The sequence below is a fragment of the Alosa alosa genome, chromosome 2 (genome assembly GCF_017589495.1).
Source record: "Alosa alosa isolate M-15738 ecotype Scorff River chromosome 2, AALO_Geno_1.1, whole genome shotgun sequence".
In the NCBI taxonomy this organism is placed as follows: Eukaryota; Metazoa; Chordata; class Actinopteri; order Clupeiformes; family Clupeidae; genus Alosa; species Alosa alosa.
In genome coordinates this window covers 35,359,819-35,369,818 of record NC_063190.1, presented here as the reverse complement: position 1 = coordinate 35,369,818, position 10,000 = coordinate 35,359,819, and the positions used below count along the sequence as shown (strand labels likewise).

General features: G+C 44.6%; 1 protein-coding gene across 1 annotated transcript in view; it reads left to right on the top strand.

The window, feature by feature from the left end:
• grk6 (G protein-coupled receptor kinase 6) overlaps nucleotides 1-10,000 on the top strand; it is a 70,020-nt gene that overhangs the window by 24,166 nt on the left and 35,854 nt on the right. The gene's annotated exons all lie outside the window — the stretch shown is intronic.

Below are 10,000 nucleotides of genomic sequence, written 5' to 3'. Positions count from 1 at the left end.
AGTGTTAAACTCCTCAGTGTTAAACTCCTCAGTGTTAAACTCCTCAGTATAAAGCTCCTCAGTTTAGTGTCTGCATCCAGAGTTGCAGCCAGGCACTATGTTTTATGTTCTGTTCTATGGGGTTGCTGTATTAGACCAGTTGGACCTGATCAGCGCTTGTTAAACAGTGTTTGTTTTCTAGTTTGCCATTTGGGTTGGCTGTTTGTTAAGCCTTGAGGCTGTGAGTTTGTGTGTGTGTGTGTGTGTGTGTGTGTGTGTGTGTGTGTGTGAGAGAAGGAGAGGAGGATAGAGAAGGAGAGAGGGAGGAGGAGGAGGAGAAGAGAGAGGGAGAGGAAGAGGAGCAGAGAGAGGGAGAGGAGGAGGAGGAGAAGAAGTGAGAAGGAGGAGGAGGAGAGAGGGAAGGAGAGGAGGAGGAGAGAGGGAAGGAGAGGAGGAGAGAGAGGGAGGGGGAGGAGGAGAGAGAGGGAGGGAGAGGAGGAGAGAGAGGGAGAGGAGGAGAGAGGCTTAACACTCCTTTATTGAAACAATATCAGGTGTTTAACCACTACACAATAAAATCATGTTAAAAACACATACAAGTTAAGCAAGTAAAAAATAAATAATAAAAAAGAAACATCACAGGCTCTCGAGAGCAGATTCATATGTTGAAAAATAACCTGCCCATCCCCCCCCACCCTCACACAGCAACCCCCCCACCCCCATACCACCAGAAATCTCTCAATGTCATAAAACCATCCTGTAAAAAAGCATATTCAGACTTGATTCTCTCCCCACCCCCCCCTAAAAAATCTCCACAGGATTGGTTGAAACTCGCCCCACCATCTTGTACTTCCTTGACAACCAAATTGCCATTTTGCTGCACCCAACAAGAAATTGACAAAACACACTTCCCTTTTCCTTTTGGCCTTGTATACAACCCCTTCAATGAAGAATTGAAAAGAAAACACTACTCCTACACCCAGGCACCCAGGCACTCAGAGCTCAAGGAGCTCCCCAGTCTTACACAGAAAAGAAAAAAGGTGCTCAACTGTCTCATCCAACCCACAAAAGGGACAGCCCCTCCCAATTGCCGGATTCAGGTGTGCCACATGTCTGTTTGTAGCTATAGCCCTGTGGACGAGCCTCCATTGTAGATCGGGTCAGACGTTTTTTGATTGAGGCTTATAAAAAAGACCTCCAAGCAGGTATAAATCCTGCCCCAAACACTTCTGGCCACCTCCACGCCCTAGCACCACCCAGTGCAGCCTGGTAATACGCTCTCACGTACACCAAGTAGAGGATAGAGAAGGAGAGGAGGAGAGAGAGGGAGAGGAGGAGGAGAAGAGAGAGGGAGAGGAGGAGAGAGAGGGAGAGGAGGAGAGAGAGGGAGAGGAGGAGAGATAAGGAGAGGAGGAGAGAGAAGGAGAGGAGGAGGAGAGAGGGAGGGGGAGGAGAAGAGAGAGGGAGAGGAGGAGAGAGAGGGAGAGGAGGAGGAGAAGAGAGGAGGAGACAGAGGGAGAGGAGGAGGAGAAGAGAAGGAGAGGAGAAGGGAGGGGGAGGAGAAGAGAGAGGGAGAGGAGGAGAGGGGGAGAAGAGAGGGGAAGGACGGGAAGCTGATGACAGAAAGAGGTGAGGGGAAAGGAGGGAGAGGGAGGAGAGAAGGAGTGAGATGGAGGGAGAGAGAGACAGATGGAGGGAGAGAGAGGTAGACGGAGGGGGAGAGAGAGATGGAGGGAGAGAGAGATAGACGGAGGGGGAGAGAGAGATGGAGGGAGAGAGGGGATGGATGGAGGGAGATGGAGGGAGAGAGAGATGGAGGGAGTTATTGTCCAGGCCAATAAAGCTGTGTGCTCAGTCTCGCCTCACTGCTCTGGTAATGAGCCTTGCTTTCACTGTCCCGACATAGACCCACTGACACACACACACACACTTAACACATACACAGAGAGAGAGCTCTCATGCAGAGAGTTCTCAAACAGTAAACATCTCCCACTGTTTCTCTTTCACTCACACACACACACACACACACACACACACACACACACGTCTGCACTGTGGTAACAGAGTGGTAATGAGCCTTGCTTTCTCTCTGTTGACTGCTTCAACACGTTTGACTTCACCAGCAAAGAATGAATGAAATCCTGACATCAACCTGAGCTAGAGCACACACACACACATACACACACACACACACACATACACACACACACACACACACACACACACACACACACACACACACACACACACACACACACCCATAAACACCCCCTACTGGACATACACTTATACAAACACACACAAATACATGCAGACACAGACACCTCCCCCTCCCCAAACACACACACACACACACAGGATGTTTTTTTGGGGCATTTGAGTCCCATTAATGGACGTGGTGGTGTCTGTTAAATCATTGGTTATGTACGTGTATGTGTGGTAGGGGTGGGTGATATGGACAAAAAATAATATCTCAATATTTTTTGTAATTTTGACGATAACAATAATTAGTCGATTGTAAAAGTCTGAGTTACTTTACAGCTCATTATTTATGAATAGCATCAATACAATAATAACCAATAACCTAACCTGTGACTTTTTAACCAAATCAACCAATGCATTGTCACTCTGACACATTCCAATTCTGCCCCCACTTGAGTGTGTGGCAATGACATGAGAAAGTCTGAAACTGAAGTTCCTTTCAAAAACCTTTACTTAGGATTCACTGTAAAATGAAGCAGACCAACAGAGTGCATCTCAGAAATATTTCCTTCGATGAATCGATAAACGTAGATATTTAGAGCGAACTTCAGTCCATTTACAAAAGGGTTAAATGAGAACAGTTCTTTGCTTACAACTGACTATTAAGATACTCAAAGGCTAATGTTTTCTCTCCATATAATACCATGTAGGAAAAAACGTGACTGTCTCATCAATGCTACTTGAACAGAAGTAGCTGCACAAAATCCCAAGTAGCCTACCTCTCGCTGCACAAAATAAACAGTAGGCGCATGCGGTGACAACGGGACCCACTAGCTTATCATGTGACACTTGCTCTGCAGCAGCCAGGGGCTTCTCTCGCATACACCTCCTGGATTTAGTGAATGTATGGGGTTTCAATGTGTGATTTCGAGTGTTATTTCACCATAAGTAATTTAAATACTCAATAATGTAAATTTGCACATTGTTAAAACAACAATCACGATATTATCGCAGACGATGTATATCGCCCACCCCTAATGTGTTGGTGTATGTGTGTGTAGGTGTGTATGCTGTTTATGTCAAGTCAAGTCAAGTCAACTTTATTTCTATAGCACATTTAAAAACAACTGAGTTGAACCAAAGTTCTTACAAACAAACATAAAACAATGACAATGGTACAACAACAATAATAACATAACATAGGGGAAAAATAAATACATAATTGAAATAATAAACAAATTAGTCAAAAATAAAATAAAGAATAAAGAGTGTGTGTGTGTGTGTGTGTGTGGGGGGGGGGGTATTATGGTAGATTAAAAGCTTGGGAGAAAATGAAAGTCTTTAAGTTAGACTAAAAGCAGTCAATGGTTGAGAGGACTTAATATGTACAGGTAGACCATTCCAGAGTTGGGGGCAACAACAGAGAAGGCTTTATCATCCTTAGTCTTAACATGCAGTTTTGGGATATAGAGAAGATTCTGAGATGAAGACCCAAGGATCTTGGAGTGCTGTAAGGAATTAGTAGGTCACCTATGTAACTAGGGGCCAAACCACTGAGGGCTTTGAAGACAAAAAAGTTACATTTTAAACTTAACTCTGTGCTCCACAGGTAACCAGTGCAGTTTAGCCAACACAGGAGTTATATGCTCACGCTTTAGAGCCACTTAATAATCTAGCTGCTGCATTTTGAACTAGCTGAAGTCTGTTGAGAGTGGAGTGGTCAGGGCCTGCATATAATGAATTACAATAATCTAGTCTAGATGTTATGAAAGCATGTATAAGAGTTTCAAGATCGGAGAAGGACAAAAAGGGCTTCAGTTTTGCAATGGTTCTTAACTGGAAAAAGCTGCCTTTGACCACACTATTTACTTGCTTATTAAAATTTAAAGAGGAGTCAAAGAAAACCCCAAGATTATTTACTTCACTGTGGCAGTTTGCAGCGAGAGGTCCTAGTGCATTTTTCAAGATAGAAAGTGTAAGTGTATGTGTGTGTAGGTGTGTATGCTGTTTATGTAAGTGTATGTGGGTGTAGGTGTGTGTATGTTGTTGCATGTTGTATGCATTACTGTGAATGATACGCCTCTGACGCTAGCACTCCTAAAAACTGCATGGACGTAAGGCTAAATGACGCTAGTGCTGCTAAATACCGCGTGGACGTAGGGCTAAATGACGCTAGTGCTGCTAAATACCGCGTGGACGTAGGGCTAAATGACGCTAGTGCTGCTAAATACCGCGTGGACGTAGGGCTAAATGACGCTAGTGCTGCTAAATACCGCGTGGACGTAAGGCTAAATGACGCTAGGGCTCCTAAATACTGCGTGGACGTAGGGCTAAATGACGCTAGCGCTCCTAAATACTGGGTTAAACCATACAGAACATTTGCATGCCCCATTTTCCGTGGGGATGGGCCCTAACAAAAGAACTCTGAGGAATCTCCCCAATTAAAAAAGGGTAACAGAGGATAACCAAACCCCTCTCCCTGCATAACACCTCTCTCTCTCTCTCTCTCTCTGTACTCCCTACTTTCTTTCCCCCTCTCTCTCTTCCGCTCCCCCTCTCTCTGCTCAATAGGTCCACTGTGAGTGTATGAATGAAATAGTGTGCGGCCTGCTAATATGATTATTGTGTTCAAATGGGCATTGGGGGGTCAGACCCTGTTTATTCGACTGTTTACTTTACTCCCCCTTTCGGCCGAGGGCCATCGAGGAGCACTGCGCATGGGGACGCATGGTGTGTGTGTGTGTGTGTGTTTTGTGGTTGTTCCTGTCAGCTGCCACAATGACGCACTCTGAAATTAGCCTGAAATTAACTTTTCAGCAGCATGATATCATAATTCATATTTTTTTGGGAGTTGTATGTGTGTGTGATCATGTGACTGTATTGTGTGTAGTTCCTTTGGTGGAGAGTGTGGTTAATGTTGGTCTATTTATTATTTCTTGTCCCCATGTCCTTTTTACTGGACTTACTGTATGATTGAATGTCCTTTTTACTGGGCTTACTGTATGATTGAATGTCCTTTTTACTGGGGTTACTGTATGATTGAATGTCCTTTTTACTGGGGTTACTGTATGATTGAATGTCCTATTTACTGGGCTTATTACTGTATGATTGATTGTTAGCAGCTTCAGCATGGATGGATAGATGGTGCTGAGCATGTCTAACTTTCTGGACTTCCACAGTCAGCGCGGCTTTTTAGAGGAGAAGCTTGTGCATTTGATTTCTCAATTTGTGTCATACACACACACACACCTGCACACACACACCTGCACTCTCTCTCTCACACACACACACCTGCACTCACTCACACACACACACACACACACACACACACACACACACACACCTAGAGTAAAATGACATAGTTGACAAGACATGTACACATTTTAGCTTTCAGCTGTCCAAAGGACAAACTCTTTGGCTTCCCATCTCAAACACACACACACACACAGAGTTGCCATGCATTCATATTTGAGCTTCCAGCTGTCCAAATGCCAAAGTCTTTTGGCTTCCCATCCACCGTGTCATCAAGCTGAAACATCTTTTTTCTTGATTTCTTAAGCACAGAGGGGGAGAAGGGCAGCTTCAGAGAGAGCATAACCAGCACAACACAACAGAGTGTGTGTGTGTTGGTATTTGTTGTGAGAGAACCATCATGAGAATGGAGTGGGGTGAGCCTGGGACGCTGGAGGTGTTGAGGCCCGTAACTCACACACACACACTCACACACATGACACAGCGATTAAGGAAGGTGCCTGCTATGCTGAGCCCAGTGCACTGCTCCTGAAGGCTGCTGAGCCCAGTGCACTGCTCCTGAAGGCTGCTCAGTGGCTCAGTGGCTCTGCAGCCTACTCTGATGCTCCCAGAACACAAAGGTTGCATTGTGGAGGATTTTGTTTTTGACGTTGACTAGGCTGGTTGTGGTATTGGCCTCTTTGAGAATGAGAAATCCCCTACCTATAGTACAACACATGCTACACCTCCCTTGTGTGTGTCGGAAAACAACAACATTGTGAAACACTTCAGTGTATCAGAGGAGTGTGTGTGTGTGAGTGGAGTGTATCAGAGGATTGTGTGTGTGTGTGTGTGTGTGTGTGTGTGAGTGAGTGAAGTGTATCAGAAGAGTGTGTGTGAGTGGAGTGTATTAGGAGAGTGTGTGTGTGTGTGAGTGGAGTGTATTAGGAGAGTGTGTGTGTGAGTGGAGTGTGTGTGTAAGAAGAGTGTGTGTGTGAGTGGAGTGTATTAGAAGAGTGTGTGAGTGGAGTGTATTAGAAGAATGTGTGTGTGAGTGGAGTGTATTAGAAGAGTGTGTGTGAGTGGAGTGTATTAGAAGAGTGTGTGTGAGTGGAGTGTATTAGAAGAATGTGTGTGTGAGTGGAGTGTATTAGAAGAGTGTGTGTGAGTGGAGTGTATTAGAAGAGTGTGTGTGTGACTGGAGTGTATTAGAAGAGTGTGTGTGTGAGTGGACTGTATTAGAAGAGTGTGTGTGTGTGTGTAAGTGGAGTGTGTGAGAGTCCATCAGTAGAGATATGGAGAGGACTGCTGTCAGTGTCAAATAACACGGCTCTCTGAGCTGCACAGAACAGAAGTAGACACACACACACACACACACACACACACACTCCACTTTACACACAGTAAACACACACACACACACATTCCACTCCACCACACCAACATCAACACCAACCCTGCCCCCCTTGAGCTTCAGTGTGCGAGAGCTTCAGTGAAGCACCACACAGGTCCAGGTTCAGTGTGAAAGAGCCGGTTGAAGAACATGCGGAAATGCCACACAGATCCAGCTTCAGCTCTTAGGGATTTCTCCCTCTCTCACCACGGTTGTTGACTGACTTCCAGGGTGGATCAGGGTTGTGCACAATTCGAATTGCAATTCTGCTTCCTGTTTGCTACCTCAATTGAAAAGAAAGTGAAATTCAAGAATTTAATTGGAATTTAAGTGCCAGTTTCAATTCAATTGTGGAATTTTGCACAAGCCTGGTGTGGATTCTCCAGATATGAGGCCTGCCATGGGGAGGCTGAGGCTTCCTCCTCACTCTTCTCTCTGTGAAGGCTGCTGAGGCTTCCTCCTACTCACTCTTCTGGGGGCAGAAAGGCTAGGCAATCAAGGACATGGGTAGATAGATGGAGGAGAAATCAAAAATAATAAATAAAAAGTTCTATGGAGATGTGCAAAAGTTGGAGAAAGTCAGATGTGTGTGTGTGTTTTGACGTGTGATGAAATAATAAAATAAATAAAAGGTCTGTAGCATAGGGAGAGGGATGTAAAAGTGCTAAAAGTCATGTAGGTGTGTGTGTGGGGGGGGTCATGAGTGCTGAGGAGTGAATGAGTGCAAATTCAGTATAGTGTGAATTCAGAGTTGGGAAATGTTTGAGAGTGCTGAGGAGTGAATGTGTGCAAAGTCAGTCAGGGCTCTAGACTAACTTTTTGCACTGGTTGCACTGGTGCGCCTAACTTTTTGTCTTAGGTGCACCAGCACAAAAGTTAGGTGCACCCAAATGTTCAACCACATCGCATTTAACACCGCAGCAGGTTCACTTTTTTTTCCCTTAATTACTGTCCTATATAGGTTGTCCTATGACTTATGATTTACAATTCTACAAGAAAAGTAACCTAATGAAGTGTTGGTTTAAGTAAGCTTTAAGTGCTTCACTGAGCTGAAATTTAAACTTAAAACATCTTAAGATGAATTAAAGAAAAATAACAGTGAGTACAGTGCACGTCTTTTAAGGGCTTCAAACTGCACATCTCATGGCTCAATGTCTTACATACTATCCTTCATGATCTTTAGGCTTTGGCTAAACCAGCTCACCATGCTAACATCTTCCATAGAAATTTATTTGAGCACAATTTAAAGAGATGTTCCAAGTAGCCTGGGGATTTTATGTGATTTTGCAATGATGATTTCAATAATCATTTGACAGTCCCACAATGCAATTTACTTTTTAATTTTAGTATTTTTAAATTTTCAATAAGAACATCACTATGGTTAATGCAGTAACGAAATGGTAGGCCTATTATTATAGGCTATTGCAATGACTTGCCATGCTCGATCTAAATGTGTCCATTCAATTCACCGTACACAATGACCACACTTATACATGCAGGGAATATTAGGGCTTTAAATGTAGCAGCGATTTTTCGGTTTTGCCAAATACCGGATGAAATTGATTGATGCCTTTCAGAATGAGTTTACACAACTCTCAAGAAAAAAACGAATATTGCTGTTGAAAACCGGGTTACTCCCCTGCATGTAACTGCGGTCAATGGCGACTCCTTTTCGGGGTGATATCTGTATCTCTGTCGTTCGAAGGCCTTGTATGCATTGTTCGACATTTTAAGACGCCTTTTCATCTGCAATGACTCCTATAAATTTGGCGCAAGTGGCATTCCTGTACGTCGGGTTTATTTTTCTGGTGAATAATTATTTCGACTGAACTTGGTGAAGGGAAGTTTCACTAGGCCTATCGTAGGGCAACGATAAACTTGATCATCATCTCGGCTCATCTGATCGGTTTGTTGCCTGCCAGCCGTAAGGCAGTGGGGAAAGGGGACATTTATCTCGGCCTATGTGACCACACTGTAATGCAACTGCATCCACACTGTTTATCTGACGGGTCTCTCTCTCTCTCTCTCTCTCTCTCTCTCTCTCTCTCTCTCTCTCTCTCTCTCTCTCTCTCTCTCTCTCTGCTGCAGCACACGCATTTTCAAATTTACACACAGGCACTGGGCCACGCCAATCAGAGGGGAGGTCCCACCCTTCACTATCTGTGATTTGTTTAAACCACGATATTGGCCAAATATGTCTGTTATTGAACCAAAGGTAGAGTTTCAATGCGGACACTTGAACTCTCTCGAATAGCTGATCGCACCGGTGCGACCTCCGATTTTTTTTTAGTCGCACTTTTGAAAAATTAGGTCGCATATGCGACCAAATTGGTCGCACTCTGGAGCCCTGTCAGTAAAGTGTGAGTTCAGAGTTCAGATGGCCTGGGGATAAAAACTTCTCCTGAGTCTCTCAGTTCTGGCTTTGTGACTACATAGGCGTCTTCTTGATTTCAGCGGTAGGAATAATCCATTGTTAGGATGAGAAGAGTCCTTCAGAATCTTTTGGGCTCTTAGGAGTACTCTTCTGGAATAGATATCTTGTAGAGCAGGGAGTTAATCATTAAGTACAGTAGGAGTGTTGTATGGGGCTGTCTGGGCTAGATGCCCTGTCTGGAGAGATAGAGATAGATACTTTATTGATCCCCAAGGGGAAATTCAAGGAGAGGGATACAGGTGTAGAAGGAGGTAGAGAAGGGAAGAGAGGGATGCAGGAGGAGGAGAAGGAGGTAAAGAAGGGAAGAGAGGGATACAGGAGGAGGAGGTAGAGAAGGGAAGAGAGGGATGCAGGAGGAGGAGAAGGAGGTAAAGAAGGGAAGCGAGGGATGCAGGTGTAGAAGGAGGTAAAGAAGGGAAGAGAGGGATGCAGGAGGAGGAGGATGAGAGGGATGCAGGAGGAGGAGGATGAGAGGAGAAGAGAGAGATGCAGGTGAGTGTGTAAGGTCTGGACTACCATGTTTACATAAACACTTCTTCTCAGAGACTAGACTCCTGATGTCACACATGACCATGCTCAGCACCAGTGATGTGTGCGTCCGGTCCATTCAGTGCTATAGCTTTTAGACCTTCTCCATAGCGGTCCAAACTGAGTTGAAATTCAACTGGACTTCCTTGTCTTAATGGCCCCTCTAAGCTTTTTTTAGTGATGTATAGACGCTGTGTGTGTGTGTGTGTGTGTGTGTGTGTGTGTACTGGGCA